The following is a 21,381-nucleotide window of genomic DNA, read 5'->3' as shown; positions in this document are numbered from 1 at the left end:
CCAGGAATCAGTCTGGTGAACCTTCTCTGCACTCCCTCTATGGCAATAATGTCCTTCCTCAGATTTGGAGACCAAAACTGTACGCAATACTCCAGGTGTGGTCTCACCAAGACCCTGTACAACTGCAGTAGAACCTCCCTGCTCCTATACTCAAATCCTTTTGCTATGAAAGCTAACATACCATTCGCTTTCTTCACTGCCTGCTGCACCTGCATGCCCACTTTCAATGACTGGTGTACCATGACACCCAGGTCTCGCTGCATCTCCCCTTTTCCTAGTCGGCCACCATTTAGATAATAGTCTGGAGGAGGAGGAGGCTCAGGACAGAAAGGTTGCTCTGGGAATGGCCCGCCATGTCCGTTATTGAACTTTTCTGTTGAGCGGCAATCGGTTCGTTGGCTTGTAGGCAACGCCGCCTTTCGGGTAGGTGGTGTTTCGACAGAGCGGCCATTCGGTGAGTTTGCTTTTAGGCGACGCAGCTTTTCGGTTAGTTGGCTTTTAGGCGTCATGCCCTTTCGGTTAGTTTGCATTTAGGCATCCCATCCTTTCGGTTAGTTGGAGTTCCGTCTTCGTACTCTTTCGTTTTTTTGGCGTGCGGCATCACACACATTAACTACCCCCCCGCACAAACGATAACTACCCCCCTTTATATTATATTAATATTATTACTTTGCTCCTTTTAACCCATAACGCCCTATCCACTGATGCATAGCCCCCAACTCGCAGGTGCGTCAGTGAATAGGTCCTTTTTCTCCTTAACGACCAGCCTGCTACACCACTCAGTTGGTTCTTCGACTTTAGTCAAGATGTCCTACTCGACCAGCTTCATGAGACCATTCATGACCTTCCCTTTCATGGCTACAGGTACCAGTTTTGCACCGACAAGACGAGGATTTTGCTGCAGGTCTCGAACGTCGATCTACAGTTCCAGGTGGACACTGGTGCGGCTGTGTCACTAGTAGGTCAGGACATCTCGGAGAGGATCAGATCGTCAAAACTGAAACCGGCCAACATCCGCCTTTTCGGATACGGCCGACAGCCCATTCCCACGAAAGGCAAATGCACTGTCGCTGTTTCCTGTAATGGCATGACACAGATCTTGCCGCTGATCGTCGTTGGTAAAGAAGGTACATCCCTGTGCGCCATTGACTGGATCCATGCTTTCAAGCTTGACATGAAGGCCTTGATCTACGATGGATCAACTATGGCATTGTCATCTACCATGGATTGCAACATGGTCAGCAAGTGCGTGAACAACCGCGAAAACAGGACGTTGAAAGGCACTGGTCCAAAGAGTGTGACCATGCATTCACGAGGTTAGAGATGCTCGCCCAGAAGACGCGTTTGGTTCACTATGATCCATCGAAGCCGATCTCGCTGGCCGCCGATGCATCACCGTCTGGTCTTAGAGCAGTAATCTCACAGACGATGCCGAACGGCAAGGGAGAACCAATGGCGTTCGCATCCAAAACGCTGACGACCGCTGAGAAAAACTACAGCCAAGTGGAGAAAGAACAGCATACAGATAAAGCAAATGTTGATATCTCTGCAAAAGAGAACACTGAGGAAAACTCTGTTGATTCTGAGCCTTTAGCAAGAGTTGTGAAATGCAAAAAAGGCTGGAAAAAAAGAGTGAAGCGAGGTCCAGCTAAATGGAGACGTTCAAACTGGAAAGGGGGAATGTGATGTTTGGTGGACTGTCTGGGGTGGGAGGACCCATTGCTTCTCCCGTGCAGCAGGTGGCACTGCACAGGACAAGGGGAGATGTTTTGTACTTAGTTCTCTCCTGTCCAAATATACTAGAGGAGCTTTGCTCCTGTCTGTCTGTGTGTGTGTGTAGCCATTTTGAGTTGTCTTGCTGCCAGCATTGAGTAATATAATAAAGACTTCTGTTGTACCTTGAAGATTCTCAAGTTTCATGCAGAACTAGAAAACGAACACGAAATACACAATATCACAAATGTGGTCCCAACTAAACCACATACATTTGCAATCAGACTTCCTTACTCCCATAATCAAATCATATCATTAGGAAGGCTATTTGCCCTTCTAGTCATTTTCTGCTTCTATATGTTGGCTTCTGCGGTAGTCACAATCTTAAAGTTTCCATGTAGCTTGCTGAAGGTAGACAAAAATGCTGGAGGAACTCAGCAGGTGAGGCAGCATCTATGGAGAGAAGGAATAGGCAACATTTTGGGTCGAGACCCTTCTTCAGACCAAAGTCGGATGGGGGGGGGGGGGGGGCGGGCTGGAAAAAGAAAGGAAGGTGAAGACAGTAGGCTTGTGGGAGAGCTGGGAAGGGGGAGAGGAAGGAGGGAGAAAGCAAACACTATCTGAAATTAGAGAAGTCAATGTTCTTAACGCTGGGGTGTAAACTACCTACTCGAAATATGAGGTGCTATTCCTCCCCTCTGCGGCTACTTTCCCTTGCAACCACAGGAAATGCTACACTTGTCGCTTTACCTCTCCCTTCGACTCCATCCAAGGACCCAAGTAGTTTTTTCATGTGAGGCAGAGGTTCACCTGTACCGCCTCCAACCTCATCTACTGCATCCGCTGTTCCAGGTATCAACTTCACATCAGCGAAACCAAGTGCAAGCTCGGCAATCGCGTCGCCCAACACCTCCGTTCAGTTCGCACTAACCAACCTGATCTCCCGGTGGCTCAGCACTTCAACTCCCCCTCCCATTCCGAATCTGACCTTTCTGTCCTGGGCCTCCTCCATTGCCAGAGTGAGGCCCAGCGTAAATTGGCAGAACAGCACCTCATATATCGCTTAGGTAGTTTACACCCCAGCGGTATGAACATTGACCTCCAATTTCAGATAGTACTTGCTTTCTCTCTCCTTCCCCTCCCCTTCCCAGCTCTCCCACAAGCCTACTGTCTCCGCCTCTTCCTTTCTTTTCCCGCCCCCACCCCCTCCACCCGACATCAGTCTGAAGAAAGGTCTCGACCCGAAACATTGCCTATTCCTTCTCTCCATAGATGCTGCCTCACCCACTGAGTTCCTCCAGCATTTTTGTCCACCTTCGATTTTTCCAGCATCTGCAGTTCTTTCTTAAACATGTAACTTGCTGAGGTTTATTGAGAACATGTAAGTCCAATTTGTAGGATTGGACATAATCCAAAATTTTGGACATGAAATCTAATTTGCTCCTGTGTTTGACTAGTGTCATATTGAAACAGTACTACAGTTGTGATCATTAAGGAATCCATGCTGTGATAACAGGTCAATTAGTATTCAGCCAAGTGATGCTAATTAATATCAACCCTAAAGATATTACTAATGATCTGCAAATGCTAATAACATTAAATATGTGGTCTTGTTTCTTGTTGGGAAAGAAAGTGTGGGACATTGCCTGGTCCATCACCTGAGGCTTTATAAGGCGCTGGTCAGGCCACATTTGGAATATTGTGAGCAGTTTGGGGTACCATATCTGAGGAGGAATGTGCTGGTGTTGGAGAGGGTCCAGAGTAGGTTTAAGAGAATGACCCCGGGGATGATTGGGTTAACATATGAGGAGTGTTTGAAGGCTCTGGGCCTATACTCGCTGGAGTTTTGAAGGATGAGGGGAATCTCATTGAATCTATCTATCTATCTTCTATATTACTAAAAGTCTGTTCTTGACCGGTTTTCGCCATCTGTGCTGCGATTTCCGAGAGAACGCCGCCACCTACGGCTGTCATTTTTGGCCACCTTGCTCAGAGCCCCCCTCCGCCGCATGTGTGCCGAGGAATTTTCCCGTCGATTAAAAACGACAGAGATAATAATGTTTTTACAAAATTCCCCATTCTCTCTGCTGCCCCCGCTGGCGGCAGGAGGGAGGGACTATAAAACCAGGAAGTGGTGTGCCTCACTCACTCTTCAAGATGGAGTAAGGCAGAGGGTCACGTTTCTCTGAGCTGTGAATAACACTGAACACATGTCTACTCAAATGTAAGTGCCCTTAGTGGTTCTAAAATGCTTGCAGAATGTGTCTATTGGTTCTAAAGCTTGCAAAAAATGTCTATTGGTTCTAAAGCTTGCAAAAAATGTCTATTGGTTCTAAAGCTTGCAAAAAATGTCTATTGGTTCTAAAGCTTGCAAAAAGGTCTATTGGTTCTAAAGCTTGCAAAAAATGTGTCTATTGGTTCTAAAGCTTGCACAAAAATGTCTATTGGTTCTAAAGCTTGCAAAAAAATGTCTATTGGTTCTAAAGCTTGCAGAAAAATGACTATTGGTGCTAAAGCTTGCAAAAAAAATGTCTATTGGTGCTAAAGCTTGCAAAAAAAAGTCTATTGGTGCTAAAGCTTGCAAAAAAAAAAGTCTATTGGTGCTAAAGCTTGCAAAAAAAATCTATTGGTTCTAAAGCTTGCAAAAAAGTCTATTGGTTCTAAAATGGTTCATACTAGCGCTCCAGTAAGCGCCCCCCGCCCCTCCCCTCCCCGCCCCTCCCCTGGTTGGCTTGGCTTGGGTGTGTCTTGAAATTGAAAGGCACTACTTACTGCAAATGGTGGCATGAAGTTGAAAGGCACTACTTACTGCAAATGGTGGCTTGGGAGCTTTGGCTTGAAGTTGAAAGGCACTATTACTGCAAATGGTGGCTTGGTTGCTTTGGCTTGAAGTTGAAAGGCACTACTTACTGCAAATGGTGGCTTGGGTGTGGCATGAAGTTGAAAGGCACTACTTACTGCAAATGGTGGCTTGAAGTTGAAAGGCACTATTTACTGCAAATGGTGGATTGGTTGCTTGGGCTTGAAGTTGAAAGGCACGACTTACTGCAAATTGTGGCTTGAAGTTGAAAGGCACTACTTCCTGCAAAGGATGGCTTGGGTGTGGCTTGAAGTTGAAAGTACTACTTACTGCAAATGGTGGCTTGGGAGCTTTGGTTTGAAGTTGAAAGGCACTATTACTGCAAATGGTGGCTTGGTTGCTTTGGCTTGAAGTTGAAAGCACTACTTACTGCAGATGGTGGCTTGGGAGCTTTGGTTTGAAGTTGAAAGACACTATTACTGCAAATGGTGGCTTGGTTGCTTTGGCTTGAAGTTGAAAGGCACTACTTACTGCAAATGGTGGCTTGGGTGTGCCTTGAAGTTGAAAGACACCACTTACTGCAAATGGTGGCTTGGGTGTGGCTTGAAGTTGAAAGACACCACTTACTGCAAATGGTGGCTTGGGAGCTTTGAAGTTGAAAGGCACTACTTACTGCAAATGATGGCTTGGGTGTGGCTTGAATTTGAAAGACACCACTTACTGCAAATGGTAGCATGAAGTTGAAAGGCACTACTTACTGCAAATGGTGGCTTGGGAGCTTTGACTTGAAGTTGAAAGGCACTACTTACTGCAAATAATGGCTTGGGTGTGGCTTGAAGTTGAAAGGCACTACTTACTGCAGATGGTGGCTTGGGTGCAATGGCTTGAAGTTAAAATGCATAACTTACTGCAAATGGGGGCGTGGGTGCATTGGCTTGAAGTTGAAAGGCACTACTTACTGCAAATGGTGGCTTGGGTGCTTTGGCATTAAGTTGAAAGACACTACTTACTGCAAATTGTAGCTTGGGTGCTTTGGCATTAAGTTAAAAGGCACTGCAAATGGTGGCATGAAGTTGAAAGGCACTACTTACCGCAAATGGTGGCTTGGGAGCTTTGACATGAAGTTGAAAGGCACTACTTACTGCAAATGGTGGCTTGGGAGCTTTGACTTGAAGTTGAAAGGCACCTCTTACTGCTAATGGTGGCTTGGGTGTGGTTTGAAGTTGAAAGGCACAGAAGCCCTGGATGACCCGGAAGGTCCAGCAGCTGTTAAAAGAGAGGAACACCGCTTTTAGGTCTGGCGATAGGGCTTTATACAGCACGGCCCGAGCTAACCTGAAGAGAGGCATCAGAGAGGCCAAATCAGACTACAGGAGGAAGATAGAGGACCACCTGGACAGCAACAACAGCAGGCAGGTGTGGCAGGGGATCCAGTACCTCACCAACTACAAGACCAACCTTGGAGCTGCTGAAGGTGACGCCTCGTTGGCAGAGGAGCTGAACCTCTTCTTTGCTCGCTTTGAAGTGGAGCCACCCGAGACAGCCACATCACACCACATGGTCCACAGCAGCCTAACCCTCAAGATAGAGGAGCATGAGGTGAGGCGCACGCTGCGGGCCATCAATCCAAGGAAGGCTACTGGACCCGACGGCGTCTCTGGACGCGTGCTGAAGGACTGCGCTGACCAGCTGGCTGGAGTCTGTACGAGGATTTTCAACCAGTCTCTGGCCCAGTCCACTGTTCCACCCTGTATGAAGTCCGCAACCATAGTCCCCTTGCCCAAAAAACCCCACATTTCCAGCCTCAACGACTACCGGCCAGTCGCACTCACACCAGTGGTGATGAAGTGTTTTGAAAAACTGGTCCGGGGTCACATCACATCACTCCTGCCCCGAAGCTTTGACCCCCACCAGTTTGCGTACAGAGCGAATAGATCTACAGAGGACGCTGTAGCCACAGCTCTCCATGCTGCACTGTCCCACCTGGAGCAGCGGGGGAGCTACGTGCGGATGCTCTTTGTGGACTACAGCTCTGCCTTTAATACCATCCTTCCCCACAAACTGGTGGACAAACTGGGGGACTTGGGACTTCCACACTCCACCTGCATGTGGATAAATAGCTTCCTGTCGGGTCGCAGCCAGAGAGTCAGAGTGGGCCATCACACATCCACGGCCCTCAGCCTCAGTACCGGCTCTCCACAGGGCTGCGTGCTGAGCCCCCTGCTCTACACCATCTACACACATGACTGCATCCCCGCCCACCACAGCAACACCATTGTCAAATTTGCGGATGACACTACGGTGGTGGGACTCATCTCCAGGGGGGACGAGTACGCCTACCGGGATGAGGTGGAGCAGCTGACAGTGTGGTGTGGAGAAAATAACCTGCTCCTTAACACCTTAAAGACCAAGGAGATAATAATAGACTTCAGGAAGAATAAAACGGACATGGTACCATTAAATATCAGAGGGGACTGTGTGGAGAGGGTGGCGGATTTCCGCTTCCTGGGAATCCATATTGAGGAGGACCTGACGTGGAGCGTGAACACCTCTGCGCTGCTGAAAAAGGTCCAGCAGAGACTGCACTTCCTGAGGGTGCTCAGGAAGAATAACATCACTCAGAGACTGCTGCTGTCCTTTTATCGGTGCTCCATTGAGAGCCTCCTAACATACTGTGTATGCGTATGGTACACCAGCTGCACAGCGGCTCAGAGGAAAGCGCTCCAGAGGGCCATTGACAACGCCCAGAGGATTGTCGGATGCCCTCTCCTTACCTTGGAGGACTTACACAGTTCCCGCTGCATCAAAAAATCCCAGAGTATTATAAAGGACATTTCCCACCCCGGACACTCCCTGTTTGAACTGTTACCGTCAGGCAGACGGTACAGATCTACAAGGACAAGGACAAACAGACTTAAAAACAGTTTTTACCCCACTGCTATAAAGGCACTAAATGTAGCCGCCAAGGAACGCAGGGGCGATACATACATACATGAAATCGACAGAAGGATGTAGGGCTGGGTGTTTATGCGTGCTATTTTTATGATATTTATTTTAGTTGTTTATCTTTTTAAATATTTTACTTTGTATGTATCGTTAGCTTTTAGAAATGTTTGAATGGTGCACTGACTGGCTGACATTTTACAATTTCGTTGTACATGGTTCATGTTACAATGACAATAAAGAAACTATTCTATTCTATTCTATATTCTTACTGCAAATGGTGGCTTGGATGCAATGGCTTGAAGTTAAAAGGCATTACTTACTGCAAATGGTGGCTTGGATGCATTGGCTTGAAGTTAAAAGGCATTACTTACTGCAAATGGTGGCTTGGGTGCATTGGCTTGAAGTTGAAAGGCACCACTTACTGCAAATGGTGACATGAAGTTGAAAAGCACTACTTATTGCAAATGGTTGCGTGGGTGCATTGGCTTGAAGTTGAAAGGCACTACTGTAAATGCACTTACTTCCTGTTTGCACTGTATATTGATTTTAAATAAAATGCTACCACTTACGGCTGTGATTTTTGGCCATCTTACTCAGTCCCCCCTCCGCTGAGCAGGTGCAGAGAATTCTTCCCATCAATGAAAAATAAAAGTGTTATTAGTTTTTAAAAAAATGTTGAGAATCTCTCTCCTGTCAATTACTCCATGAAAGTCACACCTTTTCCGGTGGCGGGGGAGGGGTTATAAAACCCGGAAATGTGGGTGTGGCTCAGTCTCTGCAAGATGGAGGAGGGAGAGGTCACGACTCGCTGTCTTTAGTGGCTTTGCACCCTACTTCAAATGGTATGAAACTGCACTTGAATTTGGTGGCCTTGCACCCTGCTAGAAGTGGTAAGAAACTGCACTTGAATTTGGTGGCCTTATACCCTGCTTGAAATAGAATTTCAAGGATTAGCCGTGAGTCAACTACCAGCCCACCAGCCGTGAGTGAGTGAGTTGCCAGCACAACAGGCTTGATTGACTGAGACGCCAGCCCAAGAATCCATTTGGCACACAATTTGCATACTAGCCCTCTGGAAACCAGTCCCTTCAGCCCACAACACCCATACTAGCGCTCCAGAAAGCCCCCCCCCCCCCCCCAACTGGCCACCAATATTAGAATTGGTGGAGAGGTGGAATATTGCGTTGGATGACCAGCCCTCCTGTGTGATGCTGGGACCCAACGGGTCCCACTTAGTCTAGTATACTTATAAAACTCTCATCTTGTCCTCTTCCGGTTTGCGTTGATTTTAAATTTGCGCAAAAACGGTACCCGATAGCGCTACGATTTTTCGCCACCTTACTCGCCGATCTCCTGTGCTGCAAGTGCATCGTTTTATTCCGATCGGTGAAATATTGCAAAAGTTATTGGTCTGTTATTCGCTGGGACGTCGACGCCCCTTCCGGCACCCGCTGTCAATCACCGGCGGCGAGAATAAAGCTGAAGGAGCAGAGTGAGCAGAGCGTGGGTGGGGGCTGTGTTCGCGGGCGGGGGCTGTGTTCGCGGTTGGGGGCGGGGGCGGCGACCACCAAGACGAGCCGGGAGCTGATGTGTGCAGCTGGGGCTGGGAGCCGCTGAGTGCGACTGGCGCGGGGACGGGAGCCGTTGAGTGAGTCCGGAGCGGGTCCTGGAGCCGGTGAATGCGGTCGGAGCCGGGGCCAGGAGTCGCAGAGCCCACACATCACCCCCCCCACCCACATCCCCCCCGTCCCACACCCCCCTCCCACACTCCCCCTCCCACCCCCCCACCACACACACACCTTCCCCCTCCCTCATACACCCCACCCCCACAACCCCCTCCCCTCCCCCACACACCCCTCCCCCACACCCCCCCACCCCCACACCTCCCCTCCTCTCCCCCACAACCCCCCTACCCCCACAACCCCTCCCACACACACCCCTCTCCCCCACACACACCCCTCCCCCACACACATGCCATCCCCCACACCCCTCCCCCACACACACCACCCTCCCCCACCCCTCCCCCCCACACACCCCCTCCCCCACACCCCCACCAGCCCCCGACAGGCCACGCCTGAAGCTGTCCCCCTTCCCTGGCAGGACGCTCCCCGCCTGAAGCCGTCCCCGTCCCCCGGCTACAGAACACTCCCGCCGTTGTGTTGGGGGAACAGATGAGTGGTGGAATATTGCATTGGGGAATGGGTTGCGTTGGGGGACCAGGCCTCCCCTGTGACTGGGACCCAACGGTCCCAGTCACACTAGTGGGAGAGTCTAGGACCAGAGGGCACAGCCTCAAAATAAAGGATTGTACCTTTACAATGGAGATGAGGAAGAATTTCTTTAGCCAGAGGATGGTGTAACTATGTGATTCATTGCCACAGACGGAGGCCGTCATTGGGTATTTTTAAAGCGGAGGTTGATTGGTTCTTGATTAGTAAGGGTGTTAAAGATAATGGGGAGAAGGCAGAAGAATGAGAATGAGAGGGAAAAATAGATCAGACATGATTGAGTAGTAGAGCAGATTCGATGGGTCTAATGGCCTAATTCTGCTCCTATGCCTTATTGAAGGGATCTATGGAAAGTGTTGCCTCAAGAAAACAGCTAATATTCATCAAAGACCTAGACGACCCTCACCACGCTCTCAACTGCATATGACTAAACTCAACTTGACTTGAATTTATTGTATTATTATTTATTATATATTTATTTGTTGTGTTGTCATATTAATGTGTTGTCATATTAATGTATGGCTGCAGCAAGTAAAAAATTCATTGTCCTGGTCTCAGTGCAAATGATAATTTAACCTTTCAAGTCCTGACAGTTTACTATGTAAGTATTTGTTTTAATTTTATGGCTGTGCTGAGAATAGAATTGTTCAAGTTCAAGTTACATTTATTGTCACATGCATCAATTGGTACAGTGAGATTTGAGTTATCATACAGCCTTACGAATTGAAAGAACATAATACACAACAGAGTTTAACATAAACATCCCCACACAGCGGAATCAACGTTTCCCACTGTGAGGGAAGGCAATAAAGTTTAGTCATCTTCCTCTTTGTTCACCCGTGGTCGGGGTCTTTGAGCCCTCCGCAGTCGTCGCTATGGCAGATCGATGTTCAGGCTCTCTTGCCGGGATGATCGGAGCTCCAGCGTCGGAACGGAAGAACACTCTCAGCGGCTTGGAGTTTCCAAATCAGCCACTTCCTACCGGAGACTGCGGCTCCTGATATCCACAGGCCGAGCTGGATGGAGCTCCAACAATGCCGACTCCTGGCAAGGGGTCCCAGACCTCCGCGATGGTAAAGTCAGCGCCGCCCGCGGCTAGAAGCTCCACAAACCACAACTCCACGGTGTTAATCAGTAGGCCCAACACTCCGGAGCTTGAACATGGCGATCCCCTGTAAGGCATCGCCCGCTCCGTGATGGAATTCAGTGCTGCGCCGCTGCTGAAGCTCTGGCCGGTCTCCAGCAGGAAAGGCCGCGCCAATCCAGTTGGTAGGCCGCGCATGCATCGGAGAAAAGACGCATCCTCAACCAGGAAGTGACTGGGAAGCAGTTTCCCCTCTTCCCCCCCCACCTCCCCCACATAAAAAAGAATAAGAAACCTCCAAAAATATACTTTAAGACAGACTTAAAACAATAAAAAGGGTGAAAAACAAACAAACTGCTGGCGAGGCTGCCGCGTGCGGCGCCATCCGATGATGTGACATTGGAAAATAATGCCAAATTTTTCTTGTTTTATAAGAACTCTGACGTGTTCTGCATTATAACATTTATTTTAAGAAATAGAAATGCCAAAAGAGAGAGCATTAAAACATATTTTCAGTGCTATTTTCAGTGAGAAAATATTTACGTAAATAATAACACCATTCTTAAAGATTCCACATAAAATAATAACAGAGAAACTTGACACTGATGCCACTACTATCTAATCTCAGTGGGAGTTCTGAATTCTGGGAACAATAGTCAGATTTTCAACAGGTATACTTGTTCATAATTGGTATTATAGAATACGTGTTTATATGTTAAACACAAATCAATATTCAAAACAAAATAAATAAAAAAGAAACATTTAGAATACTAATATATTTGGTAATCAGTGATGCTTTTTATTAGTTATTATTTGTTAGTTTTATTAGTTCAGATATTCCATAGCTCCCGTTTTCTGTATGCGACACAGAGGCTGACAACACCACAGCTCGTGTTGCATCAGTCGCTCAAAATATTATATAAGAGTGGTGCGTTTCTCAATTATTCACGACCTGCGGCTGGCGCTATTGTACATTCTCCTCATCCACTGGTGCTCTTGCCAATTTTTGATTCCGCGGATTTGGGTGAGTGTTGAGTGATAAGCATGTACAGTTGCCTCATAGCGTTTCTTGGCTGCGTATCACAGTGTGTATGCCTGTGTCACTGACATCTTTCGTCCCACAGTCCATTAGATACATCAAATATTTGTGACAGACAGTGACCACCACCTTCTTCTCCTTCTCCTTCACCCCCACCTCCACGTCCGTCCTCATCACCATGAGGCAATACCACTAAATTACTAAAACTTCATCTTTCTTCCTTCTCCACTTCTTCCTCTTCCAGAGAAAGATTCTTATATTTATTTTTAATACTGTTCTTCTGATGATGATGATTATTATTATTATTATTATTATCATCATTATTATTATTTGTAGTAGCAGTAATGGTACCGTCATCAGTATTAATTAATTTATTTATGATAGATGTGGCCCACCATCCGCTCACAGACTTGGGTCCTGGCCCTTATGTAGAACAAGGTTGCCGACCCCTGGACTAGAGGGTATTAGCTACAGGGAGAGGTTGGACAAACTTTAATTGTTTTCTCTGGAATGCCAGAGGTTGAGGGGAGACCTGATAAAAGTATATAATATTTTGAGAGGCATTGATAGGATAGACAATCAAGAACATTTTTCCAGGATAAAATATCAAATATCAGAGGACATAGCTTTAGGGTAAGAGTGACAACGTTTAAGAGAAATGCGCAGGATAAGTTTTTTACACAGAGTGATGAGTGCTTGGAACACACTGCCAGGGGTGTTGGTGGAGGCGGATACTATAGTGGCATTTAAGAGACATTTGGATAGCCATATGGAATTGGAGGGAAATTGATTATGTGTAGGCAGATAAGAGTTGGTCTTGGTATCTGGCTTGGTACAGCAATTGTGGGCCAAAAGGCATGTTCCTGTGCTGCATTGTTCTATATTCTATGGTCTAACAGTGCACGGTTCCATTTCCTCTGATAGGTAATTGCTCTCCCCAGAAATATTCAGCGATGCAAGTCATTGTCAGAAAACCATATTCATCATTGCAACATAAAATAATGTATAAACAGTGGAAATACACTATAATATTATACCCAGAATAACACGTTTATTTGTTTTCATTAATAATGCAGGAGTTTAGACAAATTTTGTTTTTGATTAAAAATGCGCACTGCAAATGCCACGCAGCTTCACTTCCTCCATACAAAACATGTTATCTGTTCTTAAAGGAAATATCTTGAACATGACACATTCAGTAGCAAAAGTAGATGAATGCTTTGCAGTTTCATTCTCCATAACAGTTATAGATGGCATGCATGAAAACAAGTGTTTGAAACCCATTTGCAGAGCAACTGGATGACAATGCTAATGGACCATAATAGCAGCATATCACTCACTCACATGTCGAATAAAATATGAGTGCAATGATATCAGATCTGAGTTACCTTCATGTCTGGAAATGGAGCAAATATAAATAATGTTTGCTTTCCTAAAGTGGTTCCAAATACTAGATTGATGAGGAAAAAAAGACAAAGTGCTGGGATAACTCAGCGAGACAGGCAGCATCTTTGGAGAACATGGATAGGTGATGTTTTGGGTTAGGACCCTTCTTCTGACTGACTGTGGTGGGAAAGGCATGGAGGAGAAATCTGGAGAAGAGGTGGTAATGATGGGATGCAGGTGAGATGGGGGTGGGGGTAGATAGGCAGATGGCTAGGCAGAGGCCAGAGATGATAAGACAAAACGTGTGAGATAAGGATGGAAAAAGTGAAATTTGTGAACCCAGAGGAACGAATATAGGTGAAGGGAAGGGGCAGAAATGGGTGCAAATTCAGGTGGTGCACATAGAAGAGTGGGGGGCTGAAAATATAGAATCACAATCAGTCTGAAGGGTCCCGACCCGAAATATCACATCCATGTTCTCAAGAGATGCTGCCTGACCTGCTGAGTTACTCCAGCACTTTGTGTCTTTTTTTGTAAACCAGAATCTGAAGTTCCTCGTGGCTGGATTAATAAGGATGCAGCAGGCTATTCAGCTCCCCTTTGTTCATTTCGCTTGTTCATAAGACAAAGAAGCAGAATTAGGCTATTCGGCCCATTGAATCGGCCTACAGTATTCCATTGTGGCTGGTCTATTTTTCCCTCTCAACCCCATTCTCCTGCCTTCATCCTATAACCTTTGATACCTTTGCTAATCAAGATTCTATCAATCTCTGTTTTAAAAATATCCAGCTGTCTATGGCAATAAATCCCACAGATTCACCAACCTTTAGCTAAAGAAATTCCTCCTCATTTCCATTCTAAAGATACATTATTTTATTAATCAGAAGATAACTCCAACTTTTTAATTATGTAGTAGAAGAATGTTAGGAATTGTTTATTTGTCGTGTGCTTTTAACATCATCTGAACACAATTTAACGTGATTGTAATTCACTTATGGTGAGTTGGAGAAATGTCATTTTCATGATAAAGAAAAGAAAGGTTAATCGTAAATTATCTGTCAGAATTGCTGTTCAGATGGTAAAGATCGCACATCATTATCTGTAAAAGAATCTGGAAGTTTTACTGACTGGTGCAGGATCTTGCTTTGTGCATTTTTTTAACGATAAATGATACTTTCAAAATATTTCAGGATTATTCAAAATACTATTCAGATTTGCCAAGAAAAAACCTCTGGCATCATCAATCACCTGGTACATCAGTCAAGATTTAAAATATTAGACTACTCAGTTTAATAAATAGAACTGAAGATAGACACAAAATGCTTGAGTAAATCAGCTGGACAGGCAGCATCTCTGGAGAAAAGGAATGGGCGACGTTTCGGATCGAGACCGTTCTTCAGACTGATGTCAGGGGAGAGGGAGATACATAGATACGGAAATGTAAGGTGTGAAAACAGGACAACGGGGCTGGAGATCAATGAAAATGTAGAAAAGATTATTGTTTGCTGGGAGATGCTAACAACAAAGCAAACAGAGATAAAATGTAGTCGGAGACAGTCCGATTGGTCAGAGAACTGGAAGGGTAGGGATGGAGAGAGAGGGAAAGCAAGGGTTACTTGATGTTAGAAAAGTCAATGTTCATACTGCTGGGGTGTAAGCTTCCCAAGCGAAATACGAAATATGCTGTTTTTCCAATTTGCACTGGGCCTTACTCTGACAATGGAGGAGGCCCAGGACAGAAAGGTCAGTGTAGGAATGGGAAGGGGAGTTAAAGTGTTTAGCAACCGGGAGATCAGATAGGTTTAGGCGGACTGAGCGGAGTGCCTGCACTTGGTCTCGCCGATATGTAGGAGTCCACACCTGGAATAGCGGATACAGTAGATGATGTTGGAGGAGGTGCAAGTGAACCTCTGCCTCACCTGAAAAGACTGTCAGGGTCCTTGGACGGAGTCAAGAAGGGAGGTATAGTGACAGGTGTTGCATCTCCAGCGGTTGCACTGGAAAGTACCTGGGGAAGGGGTGGTTTGGGTGGGAAGGCACGAGTTGACCAGTGAGTTACGGAGGGAATGGTCTCTGCAGAAAGGGGTGGAGATGTGGCTAGTAGTGGGATCCCGTTAGAGGTGGCAAAACTGTCGGAGGTTTATGTGGTGTATGCGACTGCTGATGGGGTGGAAAGTGAGGACTAGGGGGACAATGTCCCTGTTGCGATTGGGGGGAGGGGGAGGAGCTGCGGGATATTGAGGAGACCCTACTGATGGCCTCATCTATGATGGAAGAGGGGAACTCCCGTTCCCTAAAGAATGAGGACATCTCCTCATTCTTTATATAACTGATGGATCAAGTGACAATTAATAGAATTAACGGATAAGGTGTATAATAAATAATTTTTTAATCCTAGAAACAACCTTTGAAAATCATCAAAATTACTGGAGAGAAAACATACAAGATTAATGATCTAAAATCAGTTCAGTTTCAGAATCTGAAATACAACACAGCAAGTACAGGGTCACGGCTGAAACATGGAGCATTATTTCACTTTTAGCTCTAATTGATCTGCTGCGTAAGTTGCAACATCAGAATTGTTCCATAGTTTGGATCCCACAGTTTGGATCCCACAGAGAAACAACTATTTTTTTTATCCTGCTTTCAGTCTCTGTTTAAACATTTTTTTTTGAACAGACCACAAGTGTTTTTGCAGCACCTTAAAGTAATGACTTACCGTTGAGATTTTTCAGCAACATTTTAGAAACATGAGCTCAGGTGGATTTAGAAAATGTACTAAACCGAGATCCCAGCTTACTTAAACGATTAAGCCTCATCTCACAACATTTAATTCCAGCTATAATAGACAATGTTTATCTTTATAATAAGTATTATAATAGTAAATACAAAGGCCTTAATGGAAAATAAATATAAAGAAATAAGCTGAGTTTGTGATAAATTTATTCAAAACCATTATGAAAAATTAATCTTTTTTTCATGTTGTTGTGTAAAGTATAATGGTGCATCTCATAGTACCTGAGGAGATGCTGGCTTTCCTAACATAGAACAATAAAATGCAAGAATGGCCGTTGTCCACAATGTCCGTGCCGAACATGATGCCAAGTTAAATTAATCTCCTCTGCCTGCACATGATCCATATCCTTACATTCTCTGCACATTCATGTGCTTATCTAAAAGTCTGTTAAATGCCACATTGGTGTGTGCCTCCACCACCAACCCTGGCAGTGTGTTCGTGGCATCCACCATTCTCTGTGTAAAAACCTTGCCCTGCACATCTCCTTTAAACGTTGCTTATCTCACCTTAAAGCTCTGCCCTCTGAATAGAACAATACAGCACAAGAACGGGCCCGTCAGCCCACAATGTTTGTGCCAAACACAATCATCAGGTCATAAGGAATAGGAGTAGAATTAGGCCATTCGGCCCATCATGTCTACTCCACCATTCAATTATGGCTCATCTATCTTTCTCTCTCAACCCCATTCTCCTGCCTTCTCCACATAACCTTTGATACCTGTACTAATCAAGAATCTATCTATCTCTGCCTTAAAAATATCAACTGACAGCCTCCACAGCCCTCTGTGGCAAAGAATTCCACAGGTTCACCACCCTCTGACAAAATTAATTTCTCCTCATCTCCTTCCTAAAAGAACGTCCTTTAATTCTGAGGCTATAACCTCGAGTGTTGGACTCTCCCAGTGGAAGTATTCTCTACACATTCACTCTATCCAAGCCTTTCACTATTCTGTACGATTCAATGAGGTCCACCCTCATTCATCTCAACTCCAGCGAGTTCAGGCCCAGTGCCGACAAACACTCATCATAGGTTAACCAACTCATTCCTGAGACCATTCTTGTAAACCTCCTCTGAACCTTCTCCAGAGTTCTAACAAGTCTCCCCTCACAGAGCGCTGGAGTAACTCAACGGGTTAGGCAGCATCTCTGGAGAACATGGATCGGTGACGTTTCAATCGGGACACTTCTTCAGACTGATTGTAGTAGGAGTGAGAAAGCTGAAGGGAGGTGGGAGCACGACAATGTCTGGCAAGTGATAGGTGGATGCAGGTGAGGGGGATTTATGATTAGCAGATGGTTGGACAAAGTCCAGAGATGAAAAGTGTGCGATAAGGAGATAAAGATAAAAGATGCCCAAATTGAGATGCCAAAGGAGGGTATTTTGGTGGAAGGGGTTGGGGGGGGGGGGGGGGGAATGAGAAATGTGTGGGGAACAAGGAAGGGAGGGAGAAGAGCGGGGGGAAAGTAACGGGTATTTGTAGGTTCAGACTTTAGAGATACAGTTCGGAAACAGGCTATTCGGCCCACCGAATCTGCGCCAACCAGCGATCACCCCATACACGCATTATTCTACACACTAGGAACAATTTACAATTTTACCAAAGCCAATTAATGCACAAACCTGTACGTCTTTGAAGTGTGGGATTAAACCGGAGCACGCCGTCATGGGGAGAATGGACAAACTCCGTACAGACAGCACCCATAGTCAGGATCGAACCTAGGTCTCTGGAACTGTAAGGCAGCAACTCTACTGCTGAGCCACTGTGGCACCCACTAGGTTAGTTAGCTAAAATTGGAGAATTCAATGTAACCTTAAAACTCTATCCATAAAAAAAATAAACTATTTCTCCAAAAGAGAACAATTGACATTTGTGATATTGTGCTGGAGATGCCTGATGTGTTTCATCAGAAAATACCTAATTAGGTAGAAAAGTAATAGGTTCAAGTGGAACAGTGTAAGGCTGTTTGGCCTCTCATGCCCTTTGAAAGAGCTAGCCACGTTACACCAACACCACTCCCACTATCTCTTTGTCGCCTCCTTCACTGTTACATCAAAGCCAAACACAGACCAAAGAAATGGCACCTCATCTTCCGACTAGACACATTGAAGTCTGTGGGTCTCAATAATAAATTACAAAGCTGCAGAAATTGTTTTTCCCTGTTAACTCGGAATTGGCAGCTCATCACTCTGTAATATATACACAATTTTTCTCTCTGTATTGACTGCCTGATCTGTTGGGTAACAGAAGAACGTACATACTCTGTGCACAAACAACACCCATAGTCAGGATCAAACCTGAGTCTATAGCGTTGTAAGGCAGCAACTCTACCACTGTGCCACTGTACTTCCCATGGTCACAGAATCCAAGAATCAAGCTAAGAAGGGATGAATGATCTATTATCATATTTTTAATTTTGCCAATACTGTCAGGTATTACCTTGCTGTTAATATTCACTCATGGTGTGCTAAATGATTCTTTCATATGTAAGATGTGCATAAAACAAACACAAAGCGCTGGAGTAACACTATCAGTCAGGCAGCATCTTTGGAGGACATAGATGTTCTGGTTGGGATCTTACTTCAGACTGGGTGTGAAAAAGCTGAAGAAGGTTTCCGACCCGAAACGCCACCTATCCATGTTCTCCAGAGATGCTGCCTGACCCGCAGAGTTACCTCATCACTATGTGCTTTTTAAACCAGCTTCTGCAGTTCTTTGCATCTTCAATGCATAGGGCTGTTGCAAAATATGCAGTATTCCAGACAGTTTTGAAATGGTCATGTGGCACATTAGCCTTGCAGTGAGTTTGCTGCAGTCATGCATTAAATTCTCCATCTCTGAATTATCCCATCCCTCTTGCAGCCGACACTAGGGTAGTGAGTTCCTGCGATTCTGTTTCTGGGAGGTTTCCACTTGTAAGGTGAGTCTTGGGCACGAATGATTTAGGCAGCTGTCGTCTTCAGAATGATTGCTGAGAGTGTCATCCGCCTCTCTGTCACTCTCACACTCCTGCTTCAGATCCTTTATCCCCTTGTGAAGCTCCATCAGTTGTTGCACCAGGGACTGATTCTGGCAGCGCATTTCCATCTGTCAGTTGTTAAGGGCAGATTAAGGATTATTTTAGCAGAGACAACTGCACTCAAAGAACTTAGGCGCCACAGCCTCACATATCAAAGAATTAAAAAAAACTAAACAGCTAGGTAGTTTTGCGCTACAACCTGCTCTTCTGTTTCGTTTTAGTTTAAGTTTAGAGATATAGCGTGGAAACAGGCCCTTCGGCTCACCGAGTCCATGCCGCCCATCAATCACCCATACACTAGTTCTATGTCTTACACACTAAGGGTAATTTTTACAGAAGCCAATTAACCTACAAACCAGCACTTCTTTGGAATGTGGGAGGAAACCGGAGCACCCGGAGGAAACCCACATGGTCACAGGGAGAACGTACAAACTCTGCACCCGTGACAGCACCCGTGGTCAGGATCGAACCTGGGTCTCTGGCGCTGTGATGCAGCAGCTACCGCTGTGCCACTCTTAAGTATTCACTTTCAATGCCATTGATCCTTTTCATCAACTCAAAATGCAAATCCATCTCCTTCCACATATCTCTCCCTCTGGCTTTATATTTCACTCCTCTTCCACCCTTATCTGACATCCTATTGTCTCCTTTTCATCTCTATCTGTCACTTACACCACCCATTTTCCAATCACCACCCCCACCCTCACCTGTATCCACCTATCACTTGCCAGGGTTTGTTCCACCCCTACCTCTCTTCCAGCTTTCTCCTACTACTACAATTAATCTGAAGAAAGGTCCCAACCCGAAACGTCATATGTCCATTCTCTCCACAGATACTGCCTGATCCGCTGAGTTCTTCCAGTAATTTGTGTTTTGCTGAAGATCCAGCACCTGCAATCCCTTGTATTTCTATAAATGATCTGTTGGGAATACTGGAGCATCGCACATAAAACTTAAACATTTCACACATTGTTTTTATTTTATGTGTGAAATTTTTAATTTTTTTGTGCGATGCTCCGGTATTCCCTGGGAAACGTCTTCACATTTTGCACTGTACAACTGTTGCTTTGCAAGATGACAATAAAGGTTGATTGATTGATTGATTGATTGATTGTGTTTCTTAGGTTACAGTGAGTTTGATGAAAAAATATTTCATTGGCTATAGAACAATTCAGGAATCCCTAAAAATGTGAGAAGAACTGAATATTTATTTTCAATTGAGTAGTTTGCTGGGGAACTTCATTCAGGGAGCAGCTAAGTTGATAGAGTGGAACAAGAATCAGACTGGCTTAGAACAACAAAGTTCTTACCTAAAGAGATATTAACTAAATATTTATTTATTTTTCTTCCCGACAACTGTTTCAAGTTATGGGCAAAATTTCTTCCTCCACAGTTAAATATTAAGCAACTTAGCAGTGTCGCTTCACTGTTGCATAACATTCATAAATTAACTGAAGAAGGCATACAAACACTCCTAAAGATTGAAAGAATATTTATTTCACTCTGACACAAAGAATCTCAAAGCTTCCTATGATACCAGTGACTAAACTGTGAGAAATTAACGTTAAAATCTAAATACTCAATGGCTCAAGGAGTATATGTGAAAAGAGTGGTATAGAAGGTGTATGTTTTGCTTGCCTTCATCGGTTGGAGCATTGAGTTTAGAGATACAGCGTGGAAACAGGTCCTTTGGCCCACGCCAACCAGTACGCTAGTACTATCCTACATACAAGCGACAATTTACACATTTTTCTGAAGCCAATTAACCTACAAACGTTGGAGTGTGGGAGGAAACCGAATGACACAAACAAAACCCACGCGGTTCAAGGGAGAACTTACTAAGTCCGTACATACGGCACCCATAGTCAGGGTCGAATCCGGGTCTCTTGCTTGAGGCAGCAACTCTAATACTGCGCCACTGTGCCAGCCTGCAGTTCATTGTGTCTCCGTGGTGTAGAGGGAAGAGGAATTGCAGTTGTTGGAATCTTGAGCAGAACACAAAGTGATGGGCCAGCCATAGCAAGTCACTTACCTCTAACTCAAACCCCACCCTTGGTTGAGCCCAGTATCTCCCCCACTTCAGTTCCACCCCTTCCCTAACAGCCCACACAGTTGTCTATCCCAGACTCAGCCCGTCGCTCACCAGTTCTGCTTTCAGCTGGTTTAGGGCCTTTTCCAGATCTACCCTCTGCTTTTTGCTTTGCGGGTCCCAATCGATGAAAGGACACCTCTGCCGTTGACACAGCCCGGGCGGACTGTCAGTCCCGGCTCGACTGGCGAAGCGGGTGGACTTGGAGGAGAAATCTTTCAGCTTGCTCAGCACCAGCTCCATGTCGGAGCCATTCTGCTCCGGCGGTGCCGGGGCAAAGT

Source organism: Amblyraja radiata, chromosome 23 (genome assembly GCF_010909765.2).
Source record: "Amblyraja radiata isolate CabotCenter1 chromosome 23, sAmbRad1.1.pri, whole genome shotgun sequence".
Taxonomy (NCBI): domain Eukaryota; kingdom Metazoa; phylum Chordata; class Chondrichthyes; order Rajiformes; family Rajidae; genus Amblyraja; species Amblyraja radiata.
The sequence above is the reverse complement of the archived record's forward strand: the minus strand, read 5'-3'. Positions refer to the sequence as shown.